Below are 9,489 nucleotides of genomic sequence, written 5' to 3'. Positions count from 1 at the left end.
AACTAGCTAGTTATTAATTGTACTAATCAATATTGTCTCATTTGATTGCAGACATTCTACAGGTGTGAGGAGGGATACGAGGAGGACGCGGCAAATGTTATCCAGAACGTCTGCAAGCGCCTACTCCAGAACTTACGGCACGAGGCTCGGGTGCAGGCTGTTCGAGACTACTACGCCTTGCGTGGTATCAAGAAGACCAAGCCGGCGTGCCGCGATAAGTTCCTGAGTAAGGAGCAGTACATGAAGGTAATTCTTAAGGCCTTCTACTTAAGTTCCTTCATTTAGTAATTCTTAGCCGTAGCGCTCAAGTTTCTATTTGCTAACTTAGGCGCCTCCGAGATGGTGTGCGGATCGGATGGATTGTTGGGAGGTGTTGGTCGATGAGTGGTGCTCAAAAGAATGGCTAGCCCTCCACAACCAGGCCAAGGACAAACGTGCCCAAATGGAAGGTGTGCCACACCATCAAGGCAGCTCCAACTTATATCAGTTCGGGCGCAACTGGGTATGTGGTTTGCTTCATGATTCATGCAATTCATTCATCATGCTAGCTTGAGCCCTTTAATTACTAATTTTCATTGTTTCTCTCTTTCAGGCACGCTACAATAAGGCGGATAAGGTGCCAGAGGTGTACGACCTGTATGCCATGGCCCACACTGGCTCTTTCAAGAAAGTCAAGGCTTTCTCTCAGTCTGACCTCGATGATGCAAACAACTTCACCAACATCTCCTCCCACAACAAGCTCGTGAGATATAGAGATGAGGGGAAGGCGAGGAAAGGGGAGGACTTTAACCCGAGCCAGGGTCCCATTGATCCAGAGCTGGTGATGATATCTGGTGGCGGGAGGTCCCATGGCTCCATAGCCATTGGAGATGGACTTATCCGTTGTCCTAGCACTCTCCCGGAGATCAAGGCGCGCCAGTCGAGCTCCGCTCCTGAGATAAGGCCTCGTGAACGGCCAGTGCAACTCGCCATCAAGGTTAGTGATACGTACTCAGTTATCTTTCTCCATTACATTGTGTGCGCTTCCATCAATGATTACAAATGGTCATGTGAGTGGTGTTGCAGGCTGCTATACAGACTGAGAGAGATAGAACGGAGAAACTTCTGGCGGAGGCGGCGGAGAGGCAGCGGGAGATGGAGGAGAGGACGAGAAAGATGATGGAGGAGGAGAGGGCACGGAATGACATGCAGGCAAGGGCCATGTACGAGCTCCTTGTGGTAAGTTTCTTCTGCAGATTACTTGCTAGTCTTAACATTTGAGTCTCATTACTAACTAGTATGACTCTGTTCTGAAAACCAAATGTGCAGTCTGTGTGCGAGAAGTCCGGTCAGCCCGCTCCGCCGATGCCAGTGATTGCTCCTGGGAGCACGGTGAGTTTAATTTGAATGGACATTACTTGCTAGTCTTAACATTTGAGTGTCGTAATGCTAACGAGACATTGGAAATGATCTTTGGTGCAGCTTAACTCCAGAAACGCATCGCACGATCCTTCTCCAGGTAGCGGCACTAGCCACCCCGCTCCTACACCTCCCTGATCACGGTAAGTTTCTCTAGTGTTTTGCTTAACAAATGCATAAAGACCTAGACTTAGCTTTATTTCCTCCAATATGCTTACCATAATGACCTAGAGTTAGCTTCTTTTCCTCCAAAATGACCCATTTTACCTAGGTTAGCTTATAAATGATGCAGTTCATCCAAGTTAGCTCAAAAATGACCCATTTTACCTAGATTAGCTCCTAAATGATCCATTTTACCTACGTTAGCTTTAAAATGGCCCATTTCACCTAGGTTAACTCCAAAATGACCCATCTTACCTAGGTTATCTCATAAACGATCCATTTCAACTAATTTAGCTCATAAACGATCCATTTGACCTAAGTGAGCTAAAAAACGATCCATTTCACCTAAATTAGCTCTTAAATGATCCATTTCACCTAAGTTAGCTCAAAAAGATCCATTTCAACTAAATTAGCTCATAAATGATCCATTTCACCTAAGTTAGCTCAAAAACGATCCATTTCAACTAAATTAGCTCAAAAATGATCCATTTCAACAAAGTTAGCTAAAAAACGATCCATTTCAACTAAGTTAGCTCAAAAACGATCCATTTGACCTAAGTGAGCTAAAAAACGATCCATTTCACCTTAGTTACCTCAAAAACGATCCATTTCACCTTAGCTAGCTCATAAACGACCCATTTCAACTTAGTTAGCTCATATATGATCCATTTCACGTAAGTTAGCTCATAAATGACATACTCTTCTTGTTCTAGTATTCTTCTTGTTCTACTCTTCTTGTTCTAGTCTTCTTCTTGTTCTACTCTTCTTGTTCTAGTCACCTATTTCTAACTTTCTTATTTTGCCATTTTGCAGATTTCATTCACTTCATGGAAGCTACTCTTCTTGTTCTAATCTTTCTGTTTATGTATGGATGAAACTTTGTTTATGTATGAAGGCTCTTTGTGATATGAATGAAACTTTGTTTATGTATGAAGGAACTTTGTTTATGGATGGAACTTTGTTTATGTATGAAGGAAGTTTGTTTATGGATGGAATTTTGTGATATGAATGCCTGTGAAATATATCTATACATGTCATATATATTTGGAGTGAAAATTGTTGGATTTAATAAAAAACAGAAAAAAGAGCCAATATGCAGGCTCTTTGCCGTCTGCCACCGACGGCAACGGGCTCTTTGCCGTCTACCGCGGACGGCAAAGAAGCCACGTGGCAGCCAACTGTGCTTCCTGGGAGCTGACCCATTTGGTCAGTTTGCCTACAGTGGCAGATGGCAAACACTTTGCCATCAGTGGCAGACGGCAAAGAACCTGCACTTTGCCATCAGCGGCAGACGGCAAAGAACCTGCCATCTAGTGACGTGTAGATGACATCATACGGCGGACAGCAAAGACCATAGAAATTTTGCCGTCAGCGGCGGACGGCAAAGGTCTGCCGTTAGCCACTTAACGGACTGACAGCGCAATTATTGCCGTCCGCTCTCTTTGCCGTCCGCAGCAGACGGCAAAGAGCCTTTGCCGTCCGCCGCCAGGAAGCGGACGGCAAAGCAGCTGTTTACCGTGGCCTACTTTGCCGGAGCCTTTTGCCGTCCGCGGCTGACGGCAAAGGCCTTTGCCGTCCGCCGTTCGAGCCTTTGCCCCGTCGCCTGCCGCCATGGCAGACGGCAAAATAGCTGTTTCCTGTAGTGGCAAGGGCTTAAAGGCTCAGGGGTTACCTCTGACTCGGAGTTGTCGCTTAATTGCATCAGCTCTGAAGCAGTAGGCCTGCTTCCTTTCTTGCGAGGGGCGGCTTTCTTGGCGGCTTTCTTCGCCTTTCTGGCCTTCTTGGCCGCCTCATGGTCATATTTGACCCGCCAGAACTTATCATCAGCCTGAAAAATGCGATAAGGTTCTCTTAAAATGATTCAGATGAAAGTTATGTACAGATAAGATGTTCAGATCAGCGGCTTACCGCTGGGGCTGGGTTGGTCTTGCAGAAGGGGGCTAGCCCGGTCCTTCCGCAGTCTGCCAGGCTCTCGTTCAAGAGAGCCTTGGTCATCTCCTCTGCGACGTCTTCAGGAAGATCATTGCGGCTGTGTCTCTGAGGGTCGTCCTTTCGGCCCGTGTGCTCACACATTAAGCCGGGGCGGCGGCTCAATGGGATCACCCGCCATGAGATCCAGACCCGGACCAGGTCGATTCCATTCAGACCATTGCCCAGGAGGGCCTTGATCTTGTTGATAGTGGGGAGCAGAGGTTGGCGCTCTGCTTGAGTCAGCTTGTCTGACAGTGGGTGAGTCGGCTCCAGACGCGAGGGCCGAAAGCCGGGCAGCGGACTTTCATCAGCTGGTGACGTGTCTTGGCAATAGAACCAAGTCATGTTCCAGTCCTTTGGGTGGCTCGGCGGCTCTGCGTAAGGAAAAAGGCAGTCCCTACGCCGTTGGATGGAGATACCACCTAACTCCAGACTTGGCCCATTGGCGCACTCATTCTGACGGTTCAAGTAAAAAAGCTCTCTGAAGAGCAGCAGACTAGGTTCTTCTCCAAGGTAAACCTCGCAGAAGACTTGGAAGTTGCAGATGTTGGACACTGAGTTGGGTCCAATGTCTTGAGGCCGCAAGTCGAAGAAGTTTAGCACGTCCCTAAAAAACTTTGAGCCGGGCGGTGCGAAGCCCCGGCTCATATGATCCGCAAAAATCAATACCTCCCCGTCCTTTGGTTGTGGTCTCTCTTCTGACGGGTCAGGGGCACGGTAGGACATGACGTCCTTCTTGGGCAGATATCCGGACTTGACAAAATCTGCTAGGGTCTCATTGGTGACATTGGACCTCATCCAGTTGCAAGTAATGGGAGCTTTGGGAGGCATGGTGAAAGTCGGCAGTCTATGATAAAAGGAAAAACGTCCGGGTTAATTATGAGCCGGAAGAAATCTACGGTTCAAGGTCAAGGTGGCGGCTTATGAAGGGGACTAATGGTATACATTTAAGTGCATCGGGCTATTTAAGCCGCCGAGGGATTCAGAGTAATTTGATTGTCTACAGGTTTTATCACAGCTAAGCAGGAAATTTTATGGCGCATGGTTGTCTTTAAGCCGGAAAGTTCTATGGCGCGGGGTATCTTTAAACCAGAACTGTAAACCGCCGAGATTCAAGGATTGCAATTTTTACTAAGTGTGGTAAAGCAGGTTTCACACATCGTAGTAAAAAATTTGGATCAAAATAGTCGGGGAAAAGAAAAGTTTCTAGACCTAGAAACAGACGCTGGAGAAGTTCTTGGGCTCGAACAAGGTTCTTATGTAGTAAAAAGAGAGCTACTTGCATGTAAAATGGGTCCTCAACGTCTACCGCAGTAAGCCTATACAGAGCTAAGATCAAAAAGGGGCAGCAAAATTCAAATCTACTGAGGCCTGTGATGAACTACGAAGAACACGGACGAACTACTCGAGCCCTAGTACGGATCTGCCCTACGGAGTAGCGGAGACTCACCGGAGCTAGAGAGGAGCGGAGGTTGCCGCCGTTTGTCTGGCCCGAGTCAGGGTGATGCAGCGGCCAAGGTTGACGAAGACCGGGGGCGCGACGGCGGCGGCAGTAGCAGAGCTCGGGCAAGGGAGCGGTGGCACGAGGAAGAAGATGGAGAGAGAAGTGGCTGAGAGCCCGTCGGGCCGGCCTATTTATAAGGCAGGTTCATAAGTGGGCGCGAGAATCAAGGAGACCACGGCGTGGTTATCTCCCCACGAAACGCCTCGATTTTCGGGATGACAGTAAAGAAAAAGATCCGTTGCGGATCTGGCGGAGTAAAAAACGGGCTTAATGGAAGATGACGTCACGGCAGATAATCCGGAGTCCAGAGGATGATGTCACGCCGGGTTATGGCCTTCACACAATTGTAAGCCGGAGGTTTTCTGTCGAAGGAATGGAAGATTGACATGAGCCGACTCAAATCAATCTGGGGCCTAATGTTGAGGATATAGACCTTAGAGTCACCCGCCAGGAGGGGCCAGGTTACTCTAATGGTCATTACCAGAAGCCCAGCGCCAAGCTTGAAGACGGTGGGCCAGAGATGGGCTTAAGACCCGGATATGGCTTAAGGCCCGTAGTTACAATCATTATCATGGTAGAACTTGTAGTGCAAGGCAAGAATAGCCGAGAGTCCGAGCCGGACACTCTTATGAGCCGGCTGGGACTCTGAGAGCTGCTGGGCGTCAGCCTCCCTATATAAAGGGACGACCCGGCAGCGGTTTAGGGACAAGAACGATCTGATCGAGAGCCGGGCATAACAGTTTAGCTCCCTGGTGATCGTAACCCTAATCAATACCACCTCAAACTGGACGTAGGCTTTTACCTTCACCGTAAGGGGCCGAACCAGTATAAACCCTCGTGTTCCTTGTCCCGCATTAACCCCTTCAAGCTTCCTAGCTGCGATGGCTCCACGACTAAGTCCTAGCTCGAGGACATCTGCCGTGACAATTCCACGACAGGGACCATCATATTTAGTACGCTTCATGAACCTCGCTCTGTGTGGGTGCATGGTTTATGGTTTTTGAGGCATGTGGCACATCAAAGTTGTGCATTTTGGGTATTCAACATATATATGTTTGGCCCACATGCAAAGCGGTGGTGGTTGTCCTCTCGCACCCACTTAAGCGGTTATCAACGATATCGATGCTTCCATCTATGGGCCCGCTTGGTCCATCACTGCTTTTTTCCTGACAACAAGAGAGGTTAATTTGACTTAGGAGGGAATTATTATTTTTGCTCTGGGATGACATGCATGATACAGTTTTAGCACACACACATGCATGTGTACGCATGACACTGGTACAACGACGTCCTAAACAAATGGTTTAAAACCCCTTTCCGTGATGGCATTTGGAACTGTCGCCAAGTGAGTGTGTGCGATAGGGTGTCCTTCCCACACGACCCAGAAATCATCGGGGATAGGCCCTCCTGGGACCCAGGCTGGGGCCGTGTGCGATCGGGCGAGGCATCGAAACCCAATCATTTCCGTAGGTATGTACATCCCACATGGTGAATCCCAGAAATGATTTCTGTAGGTATGTACATCCCACACGGTGAATCCCAGAAATCATTTCCGTAGGTATGTACATCCCACACGGTGAATCCCAGAAATCATTTCCGTAGGTGTGTACATCCCACACGGTGAAGCCCAGAAAATCATTTCCGTAGGTATGTACATCCCACACAGTTCTTTGTGTGCAAACGTTTGTGCAAGGTGGCCTAATGCAAAAAGTTCGCTACCGGAAGCCGTGTGTGATTGTTAGTTGATTGAACACGCCTACTTTCTAGAAACAGTGCGGTTTGTTTGAGTTCATCGCCCATGGTGCTATCTGAGTAGCCGTTTGCAATAGAAAACCCCAGTAAGCAGGGTAATTAGCCTATTATTGATAATCCATTACACAACAGCACCAAGTTTCACATGCAGCATCAAAAACCTTTGGAAAGTAGCATCATACACGGTAAATAGACAAATGAATCTCATCTGGGAAACTGCAGAAGCGGAAGGCAAATATTGAGCCTTTAGTTATGTTGAATGTCCTTGCAACTTTAGGCCAATGGCTATGGATAATTGCCCGCCCAACCTTCGTCCTCTTCAACAAGACTTCAATATTGTACCATGGGTGTTGAATGAATACCTTCCTCGCCTCTTGACCATGCAGGTGGTTTGAGAGGTAATCATCGGTGAACTGCTTTGAAAAGTACTGAAAACAAAGCTATGCATAAATCGCTGTTGTAAATTTTGAAATGGCGCAAGGGGTAAAAACAAGGTAAAAGAGTTGGTACCATCCTATAGTTGATTGATGTCTTCTTCATTGTGCAAACAAAGATCTTGCTGTTATTCGTCGCAAGTTTCTTCATCCTAACAATCTTTCTGAGTTTCTTGACTTGACTGATATTCATGGACATCTCATTTCCCCATATGCAAAATGGGTCGAACAGTGGGTCTAAGCCTCTGACGGCAGGACCTACATGTGCAAGACCAAATTGTAAGAAACCTAAATATTAGAATGATTCATGCAACTGCACAATAATGTGCTATTAGCCAAAGGACCCTGCTTGAACAAACCTCGATGGTAAACCGCAGTGTCTCCCATTGTTTCCCTGCAACACACATAAGGAAGATCTTGATCAGGTTAACTGAGAGTTGCCATACTATCATTAGAATATGTATTGGGTACAACCAAATTCGATTGGTGTCACATGCATAACAATACAAAATTGTACCCACAGCAAATGAAAATCAAATTGCAGAACTGAACCAAACAGTTAACTGGACAGTAGACCAAATGAACCAAAATAGTTAACTGAGCACGACATTGCAGAATAGAAACATGTACTAGAAGATAAGACAGTTAACAAAACAAAGAATGCTTGAGAACAGTACTACGAAATGAAGCAATTGTTGGACCAAAGTGTTAACTGAACATTACATTTCAGAGGACCAAACTGTTAACTGAACATCAGATTGCATATTAACATTACAGAGGACAAATCACTAGAAGGCACTGGCGGTGGCCTCGAGAAAACATCACAAACTGTATTTTAAAGTAGACAACCGCGCGGCGGTGTTGATGGTGGCCTCGAAGACGAGGTGCTCCTCTAAGATCTGGCGGTCGACACGCATGTCAGCCATAGCGACCTCGCTCGCGTGTGTGGCCACATGCTACTCAGCTCCACGTTATACTGCGTGTAAAATGGCTGTGGGCGGCACTTAATTGGACAAGGGGCAGTGATTTCGGTGGAAGGTGTCGCTCCATTAGTCGGGGCATGTGGGATGGGAAAGGAGGAGGATGGTGTGGGTGGGGTGTGGATTACCTGACCATATCGACGAGGCCACGCAGCAAGAAGAAGGGTCAGCAGCGAGGAGGCCGCGCAGCAAGAAGAAGGATCGTCGGCGAGGAGGCGCCGCTGCAAGAAGATGGATCGCCGACGAGGAGGCGGCGCTGCAAGAAGAAGGGTAGCCGGCGAGGAGGCAGCCCTGCAAGAAGAAGGGTCGCCAGCGTGGAGGCTGAGCTGCTAGTAAGCAGCAGTGAAGGTTTGAACTTGGAAAGCAAGGAGGAACAGTGGAATGTGGCTTTTGGAAGGAGGAAGGGGGCGGGGAGATAGATATTTCCGCGGTGGCAAAAAAAATTCGCTTGGTGCCGCGAGAAATTGGCGCGCAAGTGTGGTTCAAGCGGGGGCGGTGGACTGGAGACGACGAAGCTTCCTGCGTAAGCCAGACAAGACGGTGTGCCAAGATATTTTATATCTCATCCCACACAATTCTTTCTAGTAAACTATTTGTGGTATACCTGATTTTTTTTCATTATGTTTTGAAAGACAAAATGGTGTTACGGAGGGAAAGGATGGTGTTTGAATTGCTAGAACATTTACGTACAGTGAACATGCAACTAGTACATGAGTGTCGTGTTCAAATTTGGAATTATTCCGGGTTCGTTTGGCATTTTTATAAATTAATTGACTTTCTGGGCATTTAATGTGCATAATTAAAATTTGAACTACAAGCACATGCTCCAATGCACCAAAGTTTGCTAAACAATCACATGTGTGTCTTTGGGTGAATTTATAGGTCCCATGCAAGAAATGGGAATAAAATTCAAACATCTGGGTGTCGTGGCTCGGCCGGAATGATTGAGAAACTTGGTTTTTTAATTCCTATAAATCCAAAACACGGCTGAAAATCATGAAACTTGGCATGGTGTCATGACATGGCACCAACATGCTGCAGTAAACTTTTTGGCCGAATTGGGACAAGCTTTGGTGTAAGCTTCTTGCAAACGGGAGCTTCCCTCAAGAAGGCTCCTAGTTCCGAGAGGGAATGTGTCACCTCCGTGTGTGAAACGACATACGTACACTGCCTTCTCCCGCCTTAATTTTTTTACACAGGCAGATTAGACCAAATAGAAGTATCGTGCTAAATTTTGGAATTATTCCATGTTCGTTTGGCCTTTTTATACATTAATTGAGTTTCTACG

This window comes from Triticum aestivum, chromosome 2D (genome assembly GCF_018294505.1).
Source record: "Triticum aestivum cultivar Chinese Spring chromosome 2D, IWGSC CS RefSeq v2.1, whole genome shotgun sequence".
Taxonomy (NCBI): Eukaryota; Viridiplantae; Streptophyta; class Magnoliopsida; order Poales; family Poaceae; genus Triticum; species Triticum aestivum.
The sequence above is the reverse complement of the archived record's forward strand: the minus strand, read 5'-3'. Positions refer to the sequence as shown.